Source organism: Nicotiana tomentosiformis, chromosome 7, assembly GCF_000390325.3.
Source record: "Nicotiana tomentosiformis chromosome 7, ASM39032v3, whole genome shotgun sequence".
Taxonomy (NCBI): Eukaryota; Viridiplantae; Streptophyta; class Magnoliopsida; order Solanales; family Solanaceae; genus Nicotiana; species Nicotiana tomentosiformis.
Window position 1 is genome coordinate 21,829,942 of NC_090818.1, and position 8,756 is coordinate 21,838,697.

Here is an 8,756-nt window from a genome sequence, read left to right on the forward strand (position 1 = left end):
ATAACAACAGAGACTGAGATATGATATGTAATGAAATGAATATGACTGAGTATAAATTTTCAATTTAAAATAAATAATTCACAGCAATATGACCTCTGTGAGTCCCAATAATACTGGAACATAGCCTCAACATTATTTTTAATATGATTCTTAGCTAAATTTCTTCAACATATAAAACTGCATAGAAAATGCCAAGATTATTTGACTACAAAATTCCACGAAAACAATTACGTCACAATTTCTATGGTGCACGCCCACACGCCCGTCAGCTAGCATGTGTGTCGCCTTCAAACAATTCACATAATACGTATATTCAGGGTTCATATCCTCAGCTTCAAGATTAGAAGAGTTACTTACCTCAAACAAGCCGAATCCAATGTCGAGCAAGCTAAACAATGCTCCAGAAATTTCATTCTGCGCGTATCAACTTCCGAACGGCTCGAATCTAGTCACAATTAATTTGATTCAGTCAACACAAATTATAAGAATTTATTCCATATCAAAATACTAATTTTTTCACAAAATCCGAAATTACACTCAAAAATTGCTTGTGGGGCCCATGTCTCGGAACCCGACAAAAGTTATAAAATATGAACGCCCCTTCAACCACGAGTCCAACCATACAAATTTTACTCAAATCTGACATCAACTCGACCCTCAAATCTTTAAATTAAACTAAGAGGGTTTTCACAATTTTCCAACTTAATTAACCAATTAACTGTTAAAAACAACCATGGATTCGAGTAATTTGACCAATATTGAGTTAAGAACACTTACCCCATTGTTTTTCGATCCCGATATTAAAAAGTCAACTCCCCGGTCAAACTTCTCAAAAATTCAACTTTCGCCATTTCAAGCCTAATTCCACTACGGACCTTCAAATAATTTTTCGGGCATGCTCCTAAGCACAAAATCACCATACAGAGCTATTGGAATAATCATAATTCAAATCCGAGGTCGTTTACACATAAGCCAACATTCGGCCAATTTTTCCAACTTAAGCTTTCCATTGTGAGACTAAGTGTCTCAATTCATTCCGAAATTCTTCCGGACCCGAACTAACTAATCTGATAGGTCATAATACAGCTATAAAGCACAAATAGAGCAGTAAATAGGGAAACGAAGCTGTAATACTCACAACGACCGTCGGGTCGTTACATTCTCCCCCACTTAAACATACGTTCATCCTCGAACATGCCAAGAGTTGTTTTCAAGCCATCAAATCACTATTCCATCTTACCACACACGTACTCGGGGGTGGTCCCACATCACCCTATTATGTATAGGCCTGACAACACAACATAAATGAAAATCATTGATTTAGCCTTAGCCAAAAACCTTGGAATTCAATTTTTCAACATTCAGAATTTTCTTACAAGACTCAAATCTCACAGTTACACACTGTATAAGTCTGAACAAGCTGCATCGAACCATATCTATAACCACGGATATAATCACCTAACATATTACATAACTCGCATGCTCGTAGCACCATTCCTAATCACAGTAACTACTCCAACTAACCCGGTACTGGTATAAAACCCCATATCAAATAAAACCTCATTCCAAAACCTTCGTACACTATTGATAATAAAAGAAACACACAGAATCTTGTAACCCCTTATCAGATCAATAAGTCATGGAGCTCTATCGCCCCAACCAGAACCATAATCCCTTTCTTAGACGACTTTCAATGTCATCTTCCCAAATATACCGTAATCAAACCTGATAGTACTCATTCTGGGTCCAATGACCTTATATTATTAAACACAACTATCACACAGACATGCCACACAAATATAACTCAGAGACACAACCCGTGCCATCCGTACACCAATACGCAACCGATCATGCAATACCCAAATACTCATCTCGCTCGAATTCCGCCATGAGGCCCCCAATAGAACCGCACCATGTGTACATATAACCAAGCTATCAGAACTGAATCTCTCTAACTCAACCCAGCCACGCAGGTCGCCAAAACCCAAGAGCATTGCCACGAAGCACCTGTGGAGACTAGCCACATCATAAGTACCCAAAGAATTGATTTTATCCATTACTATGCTGATCCAACCTACTACCAAGTTGTCTTATTTCTCCAAGTCCTTTCAAAATTGCCTTCAAATTGATACTTCTCCTTGCTAGAATACCACGATCCTTAACCAAAATTCACCACATGAGAGACCCTAATATAAAATCACAATGCCCTAAGGCCCATAAGCCGCTGACTTCCCTCTTAAGCACCCCAAAGTACCATAACCGAGACACCCATTCTAAAGAGACCTTATGTGAACCTAAAACTGTTTCATTCACCTTCTTGATACTGAAACGCATAATCCCACAATGCTATTAAAACAAATGCCACAAGTCTCGACACCGTCCCATGTAACTCTCAGTTTCTAGCCATATACAAATCTTGAAAATTCCAAATCGCTACATTTAAATCTTGAATCCATTAGAACCATTCTCGAGAGTCATCCACTCTTCTCCAATCTCAATTAAACCGACCAAACGGACCGAACGACCTGTGCCTCATTAGCACACCAACACCCTAGGGAGTAACCCACACTCTTAAGCAATCGAGCAAATTCCTACTTCATGTACACTACATCCTTCACGAATAAACACTCAATTATTTTATGATTCCCATATACCCATAGAGTGTAATACAACCTGTACCTAGAAATTCCTTTACCCGAGTCATCCTCGATCTCGACCTCTGCAAGTCATAACTGTTCACTAGTATACCCTGAACCGAAACCAATACAACATATAACCGTTCAATCAACTCGTCGATAGTAGACTCCCCCACTTGGCTCAAAGCCAAGGAATAAAGCATCTGATAACTTACAATACCCATACTCTGTTGTTGCCAAAATCCCGCACTGAAATTCAACTAAATCTTTCATAAGCTCGAGTAACACAGACCATATCATACCTCAAATTGCACAAATATAACCCACTGATAGAAAATAAAGCCTCCACACAACATCATAAAATCACACATCCGTAGATTACCTCGCAGGTTATAATCCACCTACTTCGCCTCAAACTGACATCTCTCTATACCGTTCCACAGTCACGACTACTACGCAATCACTTAGGCTTCCTAATTCTGAACCCATCAATAAGACATGAGAATCTACATCACTCTACAACTAAACAACATGAGAGTTCCCTCAACACACCTATAACTCGAGACCATACGCCAAATCAAGACAGAAATCAGATACCCCATCATCCTTGCTACATCTCAAGTAAACTCTTCTTATCACATTCGAACAATCTGAATATATCTCACAGTCTCATCATACACACCACATAGTCATCCAATCACAAATTCCACTAATAGGGACACCAACGGACCTATAAGTCCCAAAACCCCATGTTCACACAATCGAAATCTCCGTGCTCAAGCTACCGTCAAAACCCGGCCTCAAGTCCTCCAGACTGGCCCATCATCAGCACGCCAAAATCATATCTCGCACCTCAACCATAGAAACACAAGCCGCTGGCGCACAGCCGATACCCAGCGCTTACATGCGCATATGAATGCGTGGAAGGAATTCAAAGAGTTACACTTCAAGCTAAATCAATGCCGCACGATAAGGAAAAAAAGATGGGAAGTATATCCTAAATGTCTTGTAGCCTCTCGAAGATAGGTATGGACATCATCATACCAATCCGCAAGACTTTACTAGACACTTGCTCATGACGTGTAGAACCTATGAACCTAGAGATCTTATACCACCTTGTCACAACCCAAAATCCGACTAGCCGTGATGGCACCTAACCTAACCCACTAGAAAAGCCAAATAACAATGATACAATTCAATTAATATTTAAATGACTCTAATACACTCCCCAAGGACTGGTAGTACAAATCATGAGCTTCTAAGATTAGAATTTACAAAACTGGTATGAAATAAATACATCATCTGTTCGAGATTCTTATAAATCGAAGGCTACTATGAACAAGAGGCAGCTACAACCGCAACGCAGGTACGTCTTCAATTCCATCTCCCGTCGAGTACAACAACATCAACATCCAATATCTGCACGCAAGGTGCAAAAGTGTAGTATGAGTACAACCGACCCCATGTACTCAATAAGTAACAAACCTAACCTTATGTTGAAAGTAGTGACGAGCTTGTGCCAAGGTCAGGGTCCAACTCCAATAACCAACAACAGTTCATAATAACATAAAGTAAGTAATAAAAGAAGAAACTGAAAGAATAAATGCTCAGCTAAATCATGATTTCTGCAAATAATTTTGCCTTTCCAGTGTATCAGTGAAAACCCAAATCGTTTACCGAAGTTGCCAAAAATAGGAGTAAGTTTGAAAGCAGTAATTTTTCCCAAAATTTCTTTCAATAAATAAGATGTTTCATTTTCTTTCCAGATAGCTAGTGTAAAACTAATGCATCACTATGCACATATGTCAACATGTATGAGAAGTCATGAATGACGTGATACGGTATAACATGAGGAAAATACATCTCTATGCCTGTATGTCATGTGTGCATGTCAATGCAATGTATCTCAGAGATGAACTCATGTATTCACACTCTCAGAGTACTCAATCTCACTTTCTCACACATTCCACTCATCATGCTCAATCACTCGGTACTGTATATGGCCAATCCGGCCCAGGGAAGATCCATCCCGGAATATACACATCAACTTATCATCAGTCATTCAGTACCAAGAAGGGCCAATCCAGCCCGTGGAGAAGATCCATCTCCAGGTATATAATGCTTCGGACAAGATCCATATCCAGGAAAGATCTATCCCTCGATAATAACAATTGTGCTCACTAGGGGTGTGTGCAGACTCCGGAGGGGCTTCTTCAGCCCAAGCGTTATAAACCGCACAGATAACTCACGTGCTATTTAAAGCCTTTAAGTCCTGCTGCAGGCGGGCAACCCCGATCACTAATAATAATAATAATAATAATAATAATAATAATAATAATAATAATAATAATAATAATAATAATAATAATAATAATAATAATAATAATAATAATAATAATAATAATAATAATAATAATAATAATAATAATAATAATAATAATAATAATAATAATAATAATAATAATAATAATAATAATATATAAAGCCAACATGGCCTGTTGCGGCATATAGACGGATCCCAAAAATATCCTCACAGCCAGGCCCTCGGCCTCCCTCAATTATCAATCTCTCCAGTCTCTCTCTCATGGGCTCACAATGTCATGAAAATAGCCCGAAAATGATAATATGATGTATCAATAAATAACAACAAAAACTGAGATATGATATACAATGAAATGAATATGACTGACTATAAATTTTCGATTTAAAACAAATAATTCACAGCAATATGACCTCTGTAGATCCCAATAATACTGGCACATAGCCTCAACATGATTTTTAATATGATTCTCAGCTAAATTTCTTCAACATATAAAACTGCATAGAAAATGCCAAGATTATTTGACTACAATTACATCACAATTTCTATGGTGCACGCCCATCACCTAGCATATGCGTCACCTTCAAACAATTCACATATAACATGTATATTCAGGGTTCATACCCTCAGCTCCAAGATTAGAAGAGCTACTTACCTCGAACAAGCCGAATCCAATGTCGAGCAAACTAAACAATGCTCCAGAAATTTTTTTCTGCACGTATCAACTTTTGAACGGCTCTAATCTAGTCACAATTAATTTGATTCAGTCAATACAAATTATAAGAATTTATTCCATATCAAAATACTAATTGTTCCACAAAATCCGAAATTACACTCAAAAATCGCCCGTAGGGCCCATGTCTCGGAACCCGATAAAGGTTACAAAATATGAATGCCCCTTCAACCACGAGTCCAACCATACAAATTTTACTCAAATCCGACATCAACTCGACCCTCAAATCTCCAAATTAAACTAAGAGGGTTTTCACAATTTTCAAACTTAATTCACCAATTAAATGTTAAAAACAACCATGGATTCAGGTAATTTGACCAATATTGAGTTAAGAATACTTACCCCATTTGTTTCGGACCCCGATATCAAAAGTCAACTCCCCCGTCAAACTTCCCAAAAATTCAACTTTCGCCATTTCAAGCCTAATTCCACTACCGACCTCCAAATAATTTTTCGGACACTCTCCTAAGTCCAAAATCACCATACAAAGCTATTGAAATCATCAGAATTCAAATCCGAGGTCGTTTACACAAACCAATATCCGGTCAATTTTTCCAACTTAAGTTTTCCATTGTGAGACTAAGTGTCTCAATTCATTCCGAAATCCTTCCGAACCCGAACTAACTAATCCAATAGGTCATAATATAGCTATAAAGCACAAATAGAGTAGTAAATGGGGAAACGGGGTTGTACTACTCAAAACGACTGGCCAGGTCGTTACATTCTCCCCCACTTAAACATACATTCGTCCTCGAACGTGCCAAAAGTTATTTCCAAGCCATCAAATCACTATTCCATCTTACCACGCACGTACCCGGGGATGGTCCCATATCACCCTATTCTGTATAGGCCTGACAACACAACACAAATGAAAATTATTTCTTTAGCCTTAGCCCAAAACCTTGGAATTCAATTTTGCAACATTCAGAATTTTCTTACAAGACCCGAATCTCACAGTTACATACTGTATAAGTCTGAACAAGCTGCATCGAGCCATATCTATAACCACAGATATAATCACCTAACATATTACACAACTCGCATGCTCGTAGCACCATTCCTGATCACAGTAACTACTCCAACTAACCCGGTACTGGTATAAAACCCCATATCAAATAAAATCTCGTTCCAAAACCTTTGTACACTGTTGATAATAAAAGAAACACGCAGAATCTTGTAACCCCTTATTAGATCATCAAGACATGGAGCTCTCTCGCCCCAACCAGAATCATAATCCCTTTCTTAGCCGACTTTTAATGCCATCTTCCCAAATATACTGTAATCAAACCTGATAGTACTCATTCTGGGTCCAATGACCTTATATTATTAAACACAACTATCCCACAGACATACCACACCAATATAACTCATAGACACAATCCGTGCCATCCATGCACCAATACGCAACCGATCATGCAATACCCAAATACTCATATCGCTCGAATTCCACCATGAGGCCCACAATAGAACCACACCATGTGTGTATATAACCAAGCTATCAGAACCGAAACTCTCTAACTCAACCCAGCCACGCAGGTCGCCAAAACCCAAGAGCATTGCCACGAAACACCTGTGGAGACTAGCCACATCATAAGTACCCAAAGAACCGATTATATCCATAACTGTGTTGATCCAACCTACTACCAAGCTGTCTTATTTCTCCAAGTCCTTTCAAAATTGCCTTCAAATTGATACTTCTCCTTGCTAGAACACCACGATCCTTAACCAGAATTCACCACATGAGAGACCCTAATATATAACCATAACGCCCTAAGGCCCATAAGCCCCTAACTTCCCTCTTAAGCACCCCAAAGCACCACAACCGAGACACCCACTATAAAGAGACCTTATGTGAACATAAAATTGTTCCATTCACCTTCTTGATACTGAAATGCATAATCCCACAATGATATAAAAAATAAATGCCACAAGTCTCGACACCGTCCCATGTAACTCTTAGTTTCTAGCCATATACAAATCTTGAAAATTCCAAATCGCTACATTTAAATCTTGAATCCATTAGAACCATTCTCGAGAGTCATCCACTCTTCTCCAATCTCAATTAAACCGACCAAATGGAACGAACGACCTGTGCCCCATTAGCACACCAACACCCAAGGGAGTAACCCACACTCCTAAGCAACCGAGCAAATTCCTACTTCATGTATACTACATCCTTCACGAATAACCACTCAATTATTTTATGATTCCCATATACCCATAGAGTGTAATACAACCTATATCCAGAAATTCCTTTACCCGAGTCATCCTCGATCTCGACCTCTGCAAGTCATAATTAATTCACCAGTATACCCCAAACTGAAACCAATACAACACATAACCGTTCAATCAACTCGTCGATAGTAGACTCCCCTACTTGGCTCAAAGCCAAGGAATAAAACATCTGATAACTTACAATACCCATACTTTGTTGCTGCCAAAATCCTGTACTGAAATTAAACTAAATCCTTCATAAGCTCGAGTAACACAAACCATATCATACCTCAGATTGCACAAATATAACCCATTGGTAGAAAAGAAATCCTTCACTCAACATCATAAAATCACACATCCGTAGATTACCTCGCATGTTATAATCCACCTGCTTCGCCTCAAACTGACATCTCTCTATACCATTCCACAGTCACGACTACTACGCAATCACTTAGTCTTCCTGATTTTGAACCCATCAACAAGATATGAGAACCTACTTCACTTCATAAGTAAACAACATGAGAGATCCCTCAACACACCCATAACTCGAGACCATATGCCAAATCAAGACAGAAATTAGACATCCCATAGTCCTTGCTACATCTCAAGTAAACTCTTCTCGTCACATTCGAACAATCTGAACATATCTCGCAGTCTCATCATACTCACCACATAGTCATCCAATCACAAATTCCACTAATAGGGACACCAACTGACCTATAAGTCCCAAAAGCATATGCTCACACAATCTAAATCTTCGTGCTCAAGCTACCATCAAAACCCGACCTCAAGTCCTCCAGACTAGCCCATCATCAGCACGCCAAAATCACATCTCGCACCTCAACCATGGAAT